The sequence below is a fragment of the Mauremys reevesii genome, unplaced genomic scaffold (genome assembly GCF_016161935.1).
Source record: "Mauremys reevesii isolate NIE-2019 unplaced genomic scaffold, ASM1616193v1 Contig30, whole genome shotgun sequence".
In the NCBI taxonomy this organism is placed as follows: Eukaryota; Metazoa; Chordata; order Testudines; family Geoemydidae; genus Mauremys; species Mauremys reevesii.
In genome coordinates, this window is record NW_024100841.1 from 179,947 (window position 1) to 197,962 (window position 18,016).

At 47.1% G+C, this 18,016-nt stretch overlaps 1 long non-coding RNA gene across 1 annotated transcript; it reads right to left on the reverse strand.

Moving 5' to 3' along the window:
- Positions 1–8,138: 8,138 nt before the first annotated feature.
- Positions 8,139–17,495, reverse strand: LOC120393789. Its single transcript, XR_005592120.1, has 3 exons — positions 17,394–17,495; positions 8,465–8,490; positions 8,139–8,169 (listed from the first exon to the last, which is right to left on the reverse strand). It is a non-coding gene; the product is annotated as an uncharacterized LOC120393789 (long non-coding RNA).
- Between the last annotated feature and the right edge of the window lie 521 nt (positions 17,496–18,016).

Here is an 18,016-nt window from a genome sequence, read left to right on the forward strand (position 1 = left end):
GAGGGGAAGCAATGCAGCTGACGCTGTGTGGATGCAGCAGTGAATGGATCTGAGCCCTCCCTTGCCCCCCCCCCAGACAGGGAACTAGCTCCAGCTCTCCAGGGGCTCCCCCAGCACAGGGCACTTGAGGAGCTGAGGCTCTGATGACAGGCAGGGAGAAGGGGAACATGAACAGGGGCATGGATGGATGAGGGGGGGGTTGACATGCTCGTCTGTCACAGAGTGACAGGCTCTGTGCTCTGCTCTGCCTTTAACCAGGCTCCTGGGAGTGACCCGTCAGTGTGCCAGGCCCCAAGGGTTCACACTGACCCACAAGGGCAGCCGTGCAGCCTGAATGACTCTGGGACTGGGCCTTGGCCTCCAGCACCTCCTGTTTCCCACCGTTTACACCTACAGCGAGTCCACCTTTGTTTAGATTCCTGCGCAGACTTTACCACCCAGATCCTCAGTGATGTTTCAGCTCCCAGCTCCTGTTCATTTCAGTGGAAATGAGGCACCTAAATCCCTCTGAGGACATGGACCCACTTTCTTAGGAACCCAGTCAGTATTTTGCAAAGCAGCCTTTCAGAACAAGGAGCATTTATTAACCAACTGGAATTCAGTAGGAGAAGGTTTGTAGGTTCGTGTGGCAAAAGGAAGCTTAAGGCAGAGTCCACATGGCTAGGAGCAATGGCCCCAAGATACCAGGCAGTTTTCAGCTCCAATTTCATTCTCTGTCTCTTTGTGTGTCTGCAGCAGCAGCATTAAGACTTGTCTGTTCACAGCTGCCCTTCCTTTAGTTCCAGGTGCAGCCTTAACACTTTGTTTCTCTGCAGAGCTGGGGGAAGTCACCTGCTCTGAGGCCCATTATACACCTAACCTTAGCTTCTGGAAGCATTCATGCCCTGTGTGACAAACAAGCTGCTATAGCCTCCACTGCGGAAGTAGCTAGGCCAAACCATGAACTCTTCCATTGAAGGGTGTGAGCAAATAGGATCCAATGGATATAGTGAACTTAGATTTTCAGAAAGCCTCAGTGTATTAAGTTAGCCTTGCATGTTTTGATTTATTTTATCTAGTAACATACCTTGATCTGTCTTATTATTTGAAACCACTTAAATCCTAGTTTTTATATTTAATAAAATCACTTTTGTTTATTAATAAACCCAGAGTAAGTGATTAATACCTGGGGGAGCAAACAGTTGTGTATCTCTCTCTATCAGTGTTATACAGAGCGGACAAGCTATGACTTTGCCCTGTATAAGCTTTATAAAGAGTAAAACAGATTTATTTGGGGTTTGAATCCCATTGGGAGCTGGGTATCTGGGTACTGGAGACAGGCAACTTGTTGAGCCATTTTCAGCGAAGCCTACAGCTTTGGGGGCATGGCCCAGATCCTGGGCCTGTGTTGGGCAGGCTAGTGTGTCTGGCTCAACAAGACAGGGTTCTGTGGGGGCCCAGGCTGGCAGGGAAAACGGGCTCAGGAGTGATTTCAGCACATCAGGTGACAGTCCCAAGGGGATCTCTGTGACCCAAACCATCACACCTTCCATCTAGGGCCTTCAGATTTAGGATGCACTGTGTTCAATACTGTATTGAACTGTACTAAAAATCAAAGAAATCCAGTTCTTTCCTTTGATGTATTTTTCTGTACTGGGATGCACAGGTCACCAAGTTCTTTCCTTATGCTCAGGCTAGTTCCACAGGCCAACACATCTTTGTACTTTTAAGAGGTTGCAGAAGCACTGAAGGAAGCTCAACACACATTGCTGTAGGTTTCTCCCTCCCCTCTTCCTCAAGGATTTTAAATCCACTTCTTAGCAGGCTTTGATAGAAAGACTGGCTGAATAGGCTAAGGCAGGGCTCTTTCCTATTGCTGGGTCTCTAGCAGTTCAATCCCTCATAAAAATACCTCATATTTGATTTCTTTTGAGTTTCATTCCAAAAACGTAAAACTAAATAAATTTGAAGTTAGTCCTAATTTTTCTGCCCCAAGTCAAACTAACTTCGTTCCCAAGTGGAAAATGCTGGGTAAGCATGGATGGAATGAGTGTGATTTGAGACGGGAATTAGCACAAAGGCCAGTTCCCATTGACAGTTACACCTTTGTAGCCATATTGACTTCACAGAGGAAAACAGATTTTCCACAGGAATAGATTTTGGTCCCTTCTGCTTTTTCACACTGGTATTAGCAGAATCTCATTCACTTTCCTCCTGTAAACTCTGAGCACTTTAAGGGAAAAAAAATAAGCAAGGTCTGCTGGATCCTTCATTCTGCACCACCCTTAAACAAACACCAGACCTGATGGATGTCACTACAGCCGACTCAGCTGGACTGTTGTTTTTTTTAAAAGATCCTTAATGGTTCTTTTAAGATGCTGATTTTCAATGAAGTCTTTTTGTTGGCACAGAGAACACAACAGGGAACAGCTCTGCTTTGTCAACTCTTAGTCACTCAAAAGCTGAAAGGCTTGATTAAGTTTAATGTTTGTACAGTGCTTTTGAAGAGCAAACAGAATAATATAATATTATATAATATATATATATTTAGCTATAGTAGTGCTAAATACTATGAGCTGGGCAACCATCTGAAGATCTGTGTCACCTCTACCTGCTACCTTTTTCTTACAGAAAACTTAAAATAAACCATAGGCACACAGAACTCATGCTTAAACCTCATGTCAGAGCTGCTGATCACATAGTCTAAAATAGATAATACTTAGTCCTGCCATGGGTGGACCAGACTAGGCGACCTCTCGAGGTCCCTTCGAGTCCTATAATTCTAGTCTAGGATTCTAATTGTGGAAGAACTTGGTGACAGAATGGCCTGATATTGTGAATCACTGGAGATTAACTACACAAACTGGGTATCATCCCACAAATAATATTTGGGTTCAATGTGAAAACAGTAATTCATCATCCTCAGACAATGCAACACTGGTAGGTGGCTTTCAGAGAAAGCCAGCTGAAAATACAATGCTACCCAATGTCATTTTCCCCACTATTACTGCCTGTATTTCAGTGGAATTTACACCTGAGTGTTTTCTTTTACATAATAAAAGCTGGCTGCCTCCCAGAGTGCAGTCAGTGAGATAGGGTATGTGGTGCAGAGTCCATAGCTTGGGGGAAACACCTGCAGGGCTGGGCTTTGCACTGTGAGGTGGAGAGCTGAGGATAGCAGCACCAGGCTGAAAGAGGTGAGCAGAATGGGGAATGTTGCAAAGTTCATCCTCACAGCCGAGCACTCCACTATCCAGGAGGAGGCCTAAGAGAAGGATAGTGTAGCATCCCTCGTGTTACCTCTTACTCAGAAGTATCTGTTTGAAGAATTAAGTATAGTCAGAGTAGAATAAACTTGTTAATTTTACATAAATATGTCTTATATTGATAAATATTTGACTTCATAATTGTTTTGCGATATGTTATTCATACTTAGGTCCTTCCCTCCCATTAGCCTTAGGCCCCTCATAACCTTAATCTGGCCCTGGGGGTAGCTATTACAAATTCGCTTTTACCTTTCGAGGGAAGCAGTTGTATTTTCCCAGGGTCCCTCTTTAATCAAGATGCAGGATGGCCTTCCTGAAAGAGACAGTCTAATTTCTTATGTGGATCACATTCTGATTTGCACCCAGACTAGGGAAGCAAATTTGGAAGTATTGGATGGGGTGTTACAAAAGATTCAGGAAACTGGGTTTAAAGTAAGCCCAAAGAAAACCCAGTTGTGTTCTGAGCACGTGAATTATCTTGAAGTGACTTTGGGACAGGAAGTGCGTTCAACTGATCAACAGAGAGTGGATTACCTAAATTACCAGCTTCCACAGATGTTACAGCTCTTAGATCCTTTCTGGGAATGGTTAATTTCTCCCAAGATTTTATTCAGGAATTTCCTGAGAAGGCAGCCCCTCTGCATGAACTGTTAAAGAAGGGGTGGAATGGAACGTGGTCCCTCTCCAGCAGGTCGCTGGATCCAGTTAAAGCAGGACTTAGTTCAGGCTCCAGCTTTAGTACCCTGAGTGTGACAGCCATTTGTGCTGTAGCTGGCAATTCCAGAAAGGGGAATGAAAGCTGTGCTAAGTCAGAACCATGTAGCAGTGCCCCGTCCTGTGGTTTATGCCTCCAAGACAGAAAGAACCCTAATAAACCACCACTACAACCAGTAATACAACAAAGTGCATAAACCAAACACTGAACAGTGCAAACAGGGCCATTAAAAAGCACCCTAATTTTGTCAGTCCCCTAGCATGTTTTCATTTCCCTTTCTTGTGCGTTTAGCATGAACTTGCTGCTGCTGCACAGGTGCCTGCTGGGAGTGGCGGGGAGGATTGTGGACTGCAAGGTAAAGGGAGCCAGCACAGAGGTGGGGGACTTCAGGAGATAGATGTGCCCTGTCCAGCTGCTAAGGCCTGGTTGCATGGAGCACCCAAACATGGAATTGTCCAACGTGTTCCTGGTATGTAGCGCATGGCACTGTGGAGGGGACTCAGGCTGTGGTGTGAGAGCCTGCATTCTTGTAGCCATTAGTGAAAGCAGCCACTCAGATTGGTCTTTCTGTTGAGCTCTGTCTTCCTCCCTCAAATGACAATTCTGTTCCAGAAACTGTAATGCCAGTGTCCTCTCACAAGTTGCAGTTCTGTCCTCAAGCTCTGCAACCTGCCTGTGCCTTTCCACTTGACTCTCAATTTGCCTTTCCACTTGCCATGAACCTGTCTCCCTTTGGTATCACACCTGCTTGTTAGTCCTGTCCAGACTGCCCAGCATAAGTTATCACAGAAACACGTCCTCTTGTTCTGGAGTGAGTGTGAGCTGCTGAGGTATTGGGAGCAGTAGAGGTTGATGGGCCTGCAACCAGATATAAAACTGCCCCACCAGAGAAAAATGATGTCACATAACCAATAACAATATTTTTTCAGGGATGGGGCATTTGTTTATTTACAAAGGAAAAGAAAGTAGAAGAGTGTGTATAACAGAGCCACCTCGTGACTTCCACCATAGTAATAACAGCAGGAGTACTTGTGGCACCTTAGAGAATACAAGAAATGAGATAACTAGCATTCTAAAATATAAACAAAAAAACTATATACAAACTATACCAGAAACCCAGGCTGGATCCTCATGCCCTCCCCCCAGAATGCTGCAATGTGGTGACAGCAGTGCTCAGGCAGAGGTCATAGAATCATAGAATCTCAGGGTTGGAAGGGACCTCAGGAGGTATCTAGTCCAACCCCCTGCTCAAAGCAGGACCAAACCCAACTAAATCATCCCAGCCAGGGCTTTGTCAAGCCTGACCTTAAAAACCTCTAAGGAAGGAGATTCCACCACCTCCCTAGGTAACCCATTCCAGTGCTTCACCACCCTCCTAGTGAAAAAGTTTTTCCTAATGTCCAACCTAAACCTCCCCCACTGCAACTTGAGACCATTGCTCCTTGTTCTGTCATCTTCTACCACTGAGAACAGTCTAGATCCATCCTCTTTGGAACCCCCTTTCAGGTAGTTGAGGGAGCCTGAGGCCATGTCTACACTACAAGCGCTACAATGGCACAGCTACAGCACCACACTTATACAGCTGTAGCACCATAGATGGACGCGTTCTACTGTGATGGAAAGTTGTCTTTTCCTCACCACTGTAGGTAATCCACTGCCCAAAGCAATGGTAGCTAGGTCATAGAATCATAGAATATCAGGGTTGGAAGGGACGTCAGGAGATATCTAGTCCAACCCCCTGCTCAAAGCAGGACCAATCCCCAACTAAATCATCCCAGCCAGGGTCAATGGAAGCATTCTTCTGTCAACTTAGCCACATCCACAATGGTGATTAGGTTGTCTTAAATACAGTGCTTGTGGTGTGAATTATTCACCATTACTATGTTGACCTAAATTTTAAGTGTAGACCAGGCCTCAGCTGTGCTGACATTCAGGATGTGGATAACAGTCAAGAAACCTTGGTTATATTTTGAATTTACATAAAGCTATTATCTTCTTGGCAAACAGTAATGTATTTGCACAGCACTCCCTTCCCCCCAGCCCCTACCCCTGTCTGCATGAAGAGTAAAATACAAAGTTAGAGCTCAGATAACAACTGTGATGAGTTACCCCAGGAATCAAAACTTTTCTTTTTTTGGGTGAATGATCAGTTGAAGTCAGTATTTCTGTTCTAAACTGTTCAGTGGATAAAGTCGAATATTCATCTCTGGCAGGGGCACAGCTTGATATAGGATCCTGTAGTCCAGAGGTGGAAGAAAGGGAAAACTTTCTCAGTAAATTCAGCAGTGACAGAGTAAATCAGAGCCATGTTCTCTGCATTGTAAAATGTCACCTCATTACTTGCATAGTTCAAATAAACTCCAAGCTTCCTGGGTGTCTTATGCAGAAACTGTAATATCTTATAGGAGGTGAGAACCCAAATCCCCTCCTCAGGTTTGAGGGGGATCCCTCCCTTCCTCCTCACAGAACATCTGGCAACCCCAATAGCCCAGTCACCAGTTTTCCCCACCTCCACCTCCCAGTAATGTCTCTCTGAGGTGAAACCCTCAGATCCTAGGACAGAAATCAAAAAATCAAATTGCTCGGGATTGTTTGGCAGATCCTGCCAAGTGTCTCCACATCTCACACTTTTCCGATCCTCAGACAGGACGAGTCAGGGATGGGCTGTGGCTGGATCCAGCCTCACATCCTGGGATGAGACAGAAAATCAGTTTTTACAATCAGAGCATGGGCAAAGATTTGGTCATTTCAGCAACAGGAACTTCACTAGAGCTTACATGGCAAACACCAGAGTGAGACACAGTAAACAATGTCAGGTACTGTCCCATTTCTGATTTCATTAATTTGAACCCTATTAAACATTTCATTTAAATATTCCAATAAAATGTTCTGCTTAGATAATAAATTCCATACCACACATACCTTAATGGAACCCGCCCATGGGGTTTATATGACATATTAGTCCAAACTTCCTGTTTGAATATAGCAGGCAGTGTTGTGTTTGTTCAAATTAAGAAGACCATGAGTCTCAAATATTAGTCTATGTAGCTATTAACCCTATTCTTACTGCTTTTTCAAACATAGAAACGTCTGTTTAAACACACAGGAGGTTTTCTCAGCCATCCAACCCTTTCAACAAGTTGAATTGGATTTTACCCACTCACTACCCTCCTGACCTTGGTGTCAGTAACAGAAAAACATCTAGTGATACATCTAAGCTTTGGTCCTTTAAAGCAGTGGCACAGGAAAGTGGGATTGCAGGTAACAAGGCAGAGATACTACATTCCTTCCTGCTCAAATCGTTACACTGTGTCCATCCCTGGGGTCTGAGCACCTGGGGATCCCTGAGATCCGCCATCCCACCAGTGGGAGCAGGTGACTGACAGGCTGCTGCTGGAGAGACAAGGGCTCTCTCATACGTAGGGAACCTTCCTGCCTAATCCAGATGCCATCACTAAGCTTCAGGGCTTGCTTAGAGGCCCTTCTCAGAGCGATGGGGAAGTAAGTGTCCTGCTGTCTGACACCTTCCCTGTGGGGAGTCTGCTCTGTGGTTTCTCCACCCACAAAATTTGCATCCGACGAAGTGGATATTCACCCACGAAAGCTCATGCTCCAAAACGTCTGTTAGTCTATAAGGTGCCACAGGATTCTTTGTTGCTTTTACAGATCCAGACTAACACGGCTACCCCTCTGATACTTGACACAAAATTTGTGTTACCTTAAGAATCCCTGAGCAGGATGTATGGAAGATTCAGTAGGATGCTAGCGACTTGGAGAGAAGAAGCCTGAACAACACTCTGGGAGAAAGAGTCAGGAGGGGGGACATAGCCTTCAGCTCCTGGGCAAAGGCCAGTGAATAACATTTCTCACAGGGGGCAAAGGGAGAGCTGGGCTGGCTCAGTTACACTACCAAGTGCTAGCAAATGGTCAGTCCTTCATTAATCTATGGACTAAACTAACTACAATGATACATTCTCAGAGGGGCAGGGGCCCCTTTCTTTACCTTCACATCCCCATAACTCAGTCTGGGAGGCCACATTCCCTCCAGGAAAGACAGTGTCCTTCCTTCTTTCTCCAGATTCCACTGATGGGTTTGGAGACATTGGGTTTTCAAATCTAAACATAATATGTATTGTGATCACTCACTGCCTTTTTCACATGGACCCCAAACATCACGAAGGGGAAGGAGAGGATCGTTGAAATTCTGATCTAGTGATTATATGGAGACATAAGAATTAGTGTGGAAGGCAACTCCAAATGGCACAGGCACTTCTAACACATCTTATTCCCTTTCCTTTATTTTATTCTCCACATTCCCTAATGGATTGAAATGGCTCAACTGAAAAATTAAACACCCCCATGTCAGTAGGGAATGGCGGGGGGAAGGAGTCTAGAGTCTGGGACTCTTCAAACTGGTCCACAGTGCTTCACGTTGTGATGCATGAGGGGTAGGGAGCTTTCCTCAGAGCTCCCCAGCACATTTCAGTGCAATTCACAAACCCACCTGCTCCTGAGGGACATCACATCCACCTGGATGGGAAACAGAAAGAAACACAACATTTAGATTCCATTCCATAAGAATGTTCTACCGGATGATCTGGGGATTGTATCACCATAATGCTTTGTCCCCCAAAGCAACAGCTTGGGACCCCATATTTACCACTGTCATATAATTATGATATGTTTTGTACAAAGTGTGCCTTAAAATAATAGAATCATAGAAGATGAGGGTTGGAAGGGACCTCAGGAGGTATCTAGTCCAACCCCCTGCTCAAAGCAGGACCAGACCCAACTAAATCACCCCAGCCAGGGCTTTGTCAAGCCGGGCCTTAAAAACCTCTAAGGAAGGAGATTCCACCACCTCCCTAGGTAACCCATTCCAGCGCTTCACCACCTTCTGAGGTATCATTTTACAAGTCTTGATGTTGAACTTTAATATCCTGTTGGATTGTATGTGCTGTCGCTGTATGTGAAGCAATGCTATATGTGTTACTAATAGATGTTTTGAGGTTGGGAACACCTACAAGCAGCCTTTCAGGTACAATAGTGGAGAAGCCAGACAGTGTGGCCACACTACTAATGACTATCATAGGACCTGTATATAGTGAAGGTTTCTCAGAGGGAGACCATAGACTATGGACACTGTTTGATTCTCATCATAGCAAAAGACCTTTTCAGAAAGCTGGAGGAATCTATAAATGAGGGGAAGTAATATCATCATTTGGCCTCACTCCCCCCACAACTCAACACCTGGAAATGTGTCTGGAGAGCAAAGACTGAACTGAGGAGGTGCTCCCAGGCTGAAAAGGAAATTCCCAAACTGTGTATTAAGAAAATCCACTTGGAAGATCTGTGACCTGCTTTTATTGTCTATCAGGTTGAGACATTGCTTGATTCAAACACTGCCTAGTTTATAGAATTCAGGTTGTGATCTTATTTTTTATTTCTTAGGTGACCAAATTTGATCTCTATGCTTACTACTTATAATCACTTAAAATCTATCTTTCTGTTTTATATTTTACCTAAAACAGTGTGTTGCTCGAAGTGCTTGGGAAATCTGCTCAATGTACAAAAGCTGGTGCACAGTCACTTTCCCTTGTAGAAGCGGCAGACTGAGTAATACATTTACACTGCTCAGGCTTCTGACCAGGGCAAGACAGTACAGTTCTGGGGTCCTAGGCTGGGGAGCTGGTGGGAATCAGCTGGAGTCTCTGTATTTTTGGTTCCTGAAGGACTGGAAGAAGCATTCATGTAACTCAGCGGGGTGTATCCCTGCCTGTGGATGTCTATGTAAGTGCAGTACCTGGAGAGGTTTGCAGCTTGTCACAGCATCACAATGTGAGAGGGAACCCAGGTTGGTAAGCGAGAGGGCTCAGCAGTACCCCAGTTCCAGGTTGCACCCCAGGGAACGCATCACAATCATCCTCTGAACTGCAGAAATTGTTTCCTGGTTTCATCCCTCATCCCCTCTCACTGCAAGAATGTCTGATGAGTAATGAATGGGAAGAGGCCTGGTGAAGCCGGATGTCTCATCATTTCCCATTTACTTGGATATTTAAGAGTGGACATGGTGAAAGCCATGTTCCGTTTCTAATATGTCTCAGGAATGATTTTGCAGACACAGAGACCATCTTGCACCAAACACTGTGTTAAAGTGTAGTTAAAGTTGAAATTATGTTTCAGTAACTAAAGGGCAAAATTCTTTACAAGAATGATGTAATTAGTAAATAAATAGCCATAAAAATCCAGGAATTTCTGAATCACATTTACCTGAATAAGAAACCCAAACATTTGACAGTTTGGAAATTCACAGCTAGACCCCTCAGTTCAGCTCTTGTAGTGATGTCATGAACAAGTCAGAAATGCTGACCACCTAATCCATCCATACCAAGTAAATGTATCTTGTTAGTGACCACAAACCAAAGGAGTGTACTCTGAACTGGGCAGTGGCAAAGCCAGGTTTGCCTTCTGTATAGTCAGACACACACACACAAACACACTAGACAAAATGTTGCCCTGATATGGCACAGGGCTCACGGAGGGCAGTCGTTGCTCCCTCTTCAGCACAGGCCCAATGCTGCCAGAAGGGACCATTGTGATCATCTAGTCTGACCTACTGCACAGCACTGAATAATTCCTAGAGCAAATCTTTGTTTTTTTGTTTTTTTTTAACTCCAGTCTTGATTTTAAAATCATCAGTGATGGAGAATCCTCCATGATTCTTGCTAAGTTTTACCAGTGGTTAATTACTCACTGTTAAAAATGTACACCTTATTTCCAGGCTGAATTTGTCTAGCTTCAACTTAGTGCAATTGGATAGATTGTGCTATATCTCTGTCTGCTAGATTGAAGAGACCATTATTAAATATTTGTTCCCCATGTAGGTACTTACAGAGTGTGATCAAGTCACCAATTAAACTTCTGTTTTTTTAAGATAAATAGATTGAGCTCCTTGAATCTAACACAATAAAGCAGGTTTTCTATCCTTTAATCATTCTTGAGGCTCTTCTCCGAACCCTCTCCAATTCATCAACATTCTTCTAATCCTCCTTAAATAATTAACAATGGAATTAGACACAGTATTTCAGCAACAGTCATACCAGTGCCAAATGCAGAGGTAAAATAATCTGTCTCCGCCTACACAAGATTCCTGTGTTTATGCATCCAATAATTGCATTAAACCTTTTGGTCACAGGGTCGCACTGGGAGCTCATGTGCAGCTGATTACCCACTATGACCCCCAAGTCTTTTTCAGAGTCACTGCTTCTCACGATAGAATCCCTATCCTGTAAGCATGGCCTACATTCTTTGTTACATTTTAAAATGTTTGCACTCAAGCAATTCAGATCACTCTGTGTCAGTGACTGGAGCTCTACATAATTTTCCACTCCCCAAATTTTGTCTCAGTTTGATTGGGATTTTCAAAGGAGCCTAAGATAGTTAAGTACCTAATTTCCATGGGCCTTCAATGGAATATGGGTAACAGAAGATGCTTTGAATCTCTGAGCCTAAGGGTATGTCTACACTACCAGAGTAGTTCGATTTTACTTAAATCGACTTTGTGGAACCGACCTTACAAAGTCGAACGTGTGTATCCACACGAAGGACAGTAATTCGACTTTGTGAGTCCACACTAACGGGGCAAGGGTCGACATTGGAAGCGGTGCACTGTGGGCAGCTATCCCACAGTTCCCGCTGCCCATTGGAATTCTGGGTTGAGCCCCAATGCCTGCTGGGGGAAAAAATGTGTCGAGGGTGGTTTTGGGTAACTGTCGTCATTCAACCATCACTCCCACCCTCCCTCCCTGAAAGCGCCAGCGGGAAATCAGTTCGCGCACTTTTCTGGTCAGTGACAGTGCGGACGCCACAGCACTGCGAGCATGGAGCCCGCTGCGATCATCGCTGCAGTTATGGCTGTTGTCAACTCCTCGCACATTATTGTCCACCTTTTTCACAGTGAGATGCTGAGAAATCGGGCGAGGAGGCTACGGCAGCGCGGTGAGGACATGAAGTCTGAGAGTGGCACAGATCTCTCACAAAGCACGGGACCCCGCGCCGAGGACATCATGGTGGCAATGGGTCATGTTCATGCTGTGGAACGGCGATTCTGGGCCCGGGAAACAAGCACGGACTGGTGGGAATGCATAGTGCTGCAGGTCTGGGATGAATCACAGTGGCTGTGAAACTTTAGGATGCGTAAGGGAACTTTCCTTGAACTGTGTGACTTGCTGTCCCCTGCCCTGAAGCGCAAGGACACCCGGATGCGAGCAGCCCTCACTGTGCAGAAGTGAGTGGCCATAGCCCTCTGGAAACTTGCAACGCCAGACAGCTACCGGTCAGTAGCGAACCACTATGGTGTGGGCAAATCTACCGTGAGGGTTGCTGTGATGCAAGTAGCCAACGCAATCATTGAGCTACTGCTCTCAAAGGTAGTGACCCTGGGAAACGTTCAGGTCATCATAGATGGCTTTGCCGCGATGGGATTCCCAAACTGCGGTGGGGCTATAGATAGAACTCACATCCCTATCCTGGGACCGGACCACCAGGCCAGCCAGTATATTAACCGAAAGGGCTACTTTTCAATGGTGCTGCAAGCACTGGTGGACCATAGGGGACGTTTTACCAACATCAACGTCGGGTGGGCGGGCAAGGTTCATGACGCACGTGTTTTCAGGAACTCTGGTCTGTTTAGATGCCTGCAGGAAGGTACTTTCTTCCCGGACCACAAAATAACTGTTGGGGATGTGGAGATGCCTACAGTGATCCTCGGGGACCCAGCCTACCCACTAATGCCCTGGCTCATGAAGCCCTATACAGGCGCCATGGACAGTGACAAAGAACTCTTCAACTACCGGCTGAGCAAGTGCAGAATGGTGGTGGAGTGTGCTTTTGGACATCTCAAGGGGAGATGGAGAAGCTTACTGACTTGCTCAGATCTCAGCGAAACCAATATCCCCATTGTTATTGCAGCTTGCTGTGTGCTCCACAATCTCTGTGAGAGCAAGGGGGAGACCTTTATGGCGGGATGGGAGGTTGAGACAAATAGCCTGGCTGCTGATTACGCCAGGCCAGACAGCCGTGCAATTAGAAGAGCCCAGCGGGAAGCGCTGTGCATCCAGGAGCCTTTGAAAGCTAGGTTCCTCGGTCAGCAGGGTAACCTGTGACTATTAAGTTTCTTTACAGAGAAGCTGAATCTGCCCCCGTTTCTTTACCCAGTTAATGTTGACTATCCTCTGCAGTTACATACCCCGTTCACCCCGCGTCCCCACTTCCAACACAAGTTTAAAAATAAAATGCATGGAACTTTGTTAATTAACACCGTTTTCTTTATTACTGATTTCGCGGTAAAGGGTTAAAACTGGGATGCAGACTGTAGTGGGTAGGGTGTGTAGTGATGTAAAGACCGCTTCTAAACTCGAGGAATGACAGGCTCCTGCTCCTAGAGCGGTGCGCGGTGGCGGACTGGTTGTTTCAACGGAGCCTGCCACCCCTCCTTTTCGAGACTCTGTGTATGGGGGCTATGTGACCTTGTGGTGGGGGAGGACGGTTACAGATCCGCTGCTGCGTGGCTCTGTGATCCAGGATAAGGACCGCTGCATAAGATCTCTAACCACCCTCCCCCGCCACAAAGTCACATAGCTCCCCCAAAACAGAACATGAAAACAACCTTCCATACCGACCAGGGTGCCTAGAGACTGCACTGTGTGTGTGACCTGCTGCTGAACCTGCCCCCGTGTCTGTACCCTGGTAAAGGTGACTGTCCTGTCCAATTACCAACCCCCTTCCCCCCTTGAAACACAGTCTCCTCTAAAAGAACATGGCAGAAACAGTAATTAACAGAAAAGTCTTTTTTATTATCACCTAGACAGTTAGGGGATGAAACTGGGATGGGGGCTTGGGTGAGGCAGGAAGGAAAGGACGTCTCAAAATTTAGGGAATGAGAGCTTTTTGGTAATTGAGCACTCTGCAGGGGTGGAGTGACAATTTTCACGGCCCCTGGCGCCCCTCTTTCTTGTCACTTTGGGTGAGGGGGGTATGGGACTTTGTGGCGGGGGAGGGCGGTTGCAGATGCACTGCAGTGGGGCTCTGTCCTCCTGCCTGCGGTCCTGCAGAATATCTACAAGGCGCAGGAGCGTGTCCGTTTGCTCCCTCATTAGTCCAAGCAGCGTTTGAGTCGCCTGCTTGTCTTCCTGCCGCCACCTGTCCTCCCGTTCGCTGTGTGAGCACTGCTGCTGAGAGAGGGTCTCCCTCCACTGGGTCTGCTGTGCCGCCTCGGCTCGGGAGCAGCCCATAAGTTCAGAGAACATCTCGTCGTGTGTCCTTTTCTTCCGCCGCCTAATCTGCGCCAGCCTCTTTGAGGGGGATGCCGGGGCAGGTCGGGAAACAGTTGCAGCTGTGTGATGAGAAAAAGGGAGTGAATTCCTGACAAAGATACATTTTTGCGAACAATGAACATAGTCTAGTCTGTCTCTGTGAACAAGACCATGCACAGCACCTATCTTATGCGCACTCAGGACAAGTTTGAATTTTCGGCCTTCGCATTCATTGCCTGGGGTCTTGCACTGGAGATCAGACAAGCGGGGCAGGACAGCAGAATCCGTGGAGCAGGCAGGCATGGTAAGCCGTAGACTTTTGGCTGCTTAAAACTTAATGTATAGCAGTGCCCTCCTGTTGCAGGCAATCCGGAAAGCATGAACTCTGCCCCTGTTCCACCCCCTCGCGGCTGTCCCCGGGAAAGATCCCTGTATGCTGCCCCTCTACCGCCTCCACCACGTGGCTGTAAACCGACGCTTATTGTTATGTAAAGGAACAGTCAAGCATTCCCAATACTAACATTCCCCTAATTCAAAGCAGGACGCCCTGAGCGAGATCACCCTGAGGAGGATCACTGACAGAGATAAAGACCGCATGCTGCATGAAAGCCAGCACAAACCAGGAGCCTATGCTGCCATGCTCGTGGAGGCAATGCTCCCAGAGTACCTGCTGATAGCCTGGCACGGAAAAGTGTCCTACCACGGAGCACCCAATAAGGCCGCTCTCCCCAGGAACCTCCTGTGGAGGCTTTTCTATTACCTCCAGGAGAGCTTCGTGGAGATCTCTCAAGAGGATTTCTGTTCTATCCCCATATATATTGACCTTCTTTTCACATAGTTAATATTCCTGCTCTGTTAAAAATAAATGTTTACATGTTTAAAGCACGTACCGACTGATCCTTCCCCTGATTCAGCGTCCGGGTTAATGGCTAGGGAGGGTTGGTAGGGGATCTCAGTGAGGGTGATGAAGAGATCCTGGCTGTCAGGGAAATCAGCATTGTAAGCGCTGTCTACTGCTTCGTCCTCCTCATCTGCTTCCTCATCTTCCCCGTCAGCGAACATCTCCGAGGAACCGGCCGTAGACACTATCCCATCGTCAGAGTTCATGGTCAGTGGTGGGGTAGTGGTGGCGGCCGCACCTAGAATGCAATGCAGTGCCTCGTAGAAGCAGCATGTCTGGGGCTGGGATCCAGAGCGTCCGTTTGCCGTTTTGATTTTCTGGTAGCCTTGTCTCAGGTCCTTGATTTTCACGCGGCACTGCGTTGTATCCTGGCTGTATCCTCTGTCTGTCATGGCTTTGGGACCTTCTCGTAGGTCTTTGCATTCCGTTTTTTGGAGCACAGCTCCAAAAGCACAGACTCATCGCCCCACACAGCGATCAGATCCAAGACTTCCCGGTCAGTCCATGCTGGGGCCCTCTTTCTATTCTGAGATTGCATGGACACCTCTGCTGGAGAGCTCTGCATCGTTGCCAGTGCTGCTGAGCTCGCCACGATGAGATTCAAACTGGCCAGACAGGAAAAGGAATTCAAATTTTCCCGGGGCATTTCCTGTGTGGCTGGTCAGAGCATCCGAGCTCGAACTGCTGTCCAGAGCGTCAACAGAGTGGTGCACTGTGGGATAGCTGCCGGAGCTATTACCATTGAATTGCATCCACACCTAGCCTAATTCGACGGCCATGTTGAATTTAGCGCTACTCCCCTCGTCGGGGAGGAGTACAGAAATCGAACTAAAGAGACCTGTATGTCGAACTAAATAGCTTCTTTGTGTGGACGGGTGCAGGGTTAATTCGATTTAATGCTGCTACATTCGACATAACCTCCTAGTGTAGACCAGGCCTAAGAGCGGACATGCACATTGTAATGAGCTCATTGAGATGTTTACAGCCTGATTTGATGACTAATTATAGATTTAGATGGTTAAAAATGCAGAGTTAAATTATGCAAAAATTCATTAAAAACAGCAACAGATGAATACAATTGATTCAGTATTTTTAAAGTTCTGTATCCAAAAATTTGACCACAAGGAGACTTTTTGTGCGTGATTTTCAATACATTCTTCACATAGGCAGAGATTGGGGGACGATGGGAGGCATTGCCTCCCCCACTCCCAAACTGTACACATTGCAGCGGTGACACGTGTAGGGGAATGGGTGCTTAGATTTCTCCTGTTTCATACCCATAGGGAGGGTGGGGCAAGCGGTGATGCTGGGAGCACACTGCATGCACTGCAGTTTCCCCCATATGGCTTGGCTGTGTAAGGGGATGGTGGCAGAGCAGTTCCTGATGATGCCCTTGCACAGCCCACATAGGGAAATTGACCTGCAGGCACAGCGAGCTGCTGCTTGCCCCCGCCCAACCCCTAGGGGGCCTGAGGAATACAGAGGGGGTGAGCGGTGCACCAGGTAATCTGTGCTCACAGGTCTCTTTCCCCCACGTGGGTTGTGTAAGGGGAGGGCAGAAGAACAGACCCTGGCAGAGCTCCAGTGTGGAGCCATTTTCAGTTAGGAGAGCTAGGCAGCTGAGCTGCTTCCCAAGCATCTGTGCAGTGTACAGCATTGCCTATGTCAAGCCCAGGTGAGTGACAGAGCGAATTCTGCACCTGCCTCAGCTGCTAGTTCCAGCTGGGTGGGAGTGGGGAGGAGGAGAACGGAACTTCCTCTTCCACTGCATGGAGCAGCTGGGGCTGGGTCAAACTTATCCCCAATAACCTGTCCCGGCTGCAGGAAGCTCTGCACCCCACCCCCCACACTTCCTGCCCCCATCACTCCTCAATTGCAGGGGAGGGGTCATTGTACAGTGAGTTGCCCCCCCCTTTGCCCAATCCTCATGCATCCACACACATCCTTATCCAGACCTCCTCGCCAAAGATCACCCCCTGCACCTGGAACCCCACCACTGAGCCCCCCACAACTGAATCCCCACCCTGCCAAGTTTCATCTCCTGTATCCGAAGCCTACGGTACCCAGACACCTCCACCCTCCAACACCTGGACCCCCTGCCAAGCCTCACCCCCTTGCCCTCCCAAATATAGAAGTCAAACTCCACCTATTATTCCTAGCCAGCGCTTCTCAGAACATTGGTGGCCTCCCACTACAGTCTGAAGAGTCACATTAAATACCTTTTTAAGTGTCCCTCTGACTTCAGTTCAAGAATACTTCAAGCTCTGGTGCTTTCTCCTGACCACAGGCCTGGGGGTTTCAGTCTCTTCACTGACACGGGCTTTAGTCTCTTTCTGTTCCTCCAGCACTTCCCCCCTTTCCTCTGTGTGTGACACAAACGTTGGGTTATTTACACAGTACTGCTCCAGTCTGAAGCATTCATTCCTGCTACCACCTCCTTCCACTTGCTAAATGACAACAACCCTGCTGACAAGTTTCTGGCACCTACCTCAGTTATAAAGCCCCACTCCATGCAAACTCCCCCAGCTGACAGCCAGTTACCCTTTCAAATACTGGGGGCTTCTACAGGCCTGATATGTTGGCTGTTGAGGGCAGGGGAAATCTGCACAAGGCTTTAAAAGAAGAAAAAGAAAAAGCACTTATCAGAAGTGAATAGAAACAAGATAGTAGCTTTGTCCCTCCATGGAAAGAGCCCGGTGTGGGCACAGGGAGAGCGGACTAGCTCAGTTACACAGACAATGGCACCAAGTGTACAGGCCTTACTGAGTCCATGCCCTAAACTGAATACAAAGAGACTTCTCACCGAGGCAGGTCCCCTTTCTTTAGCTTCACGCCCTCGTAG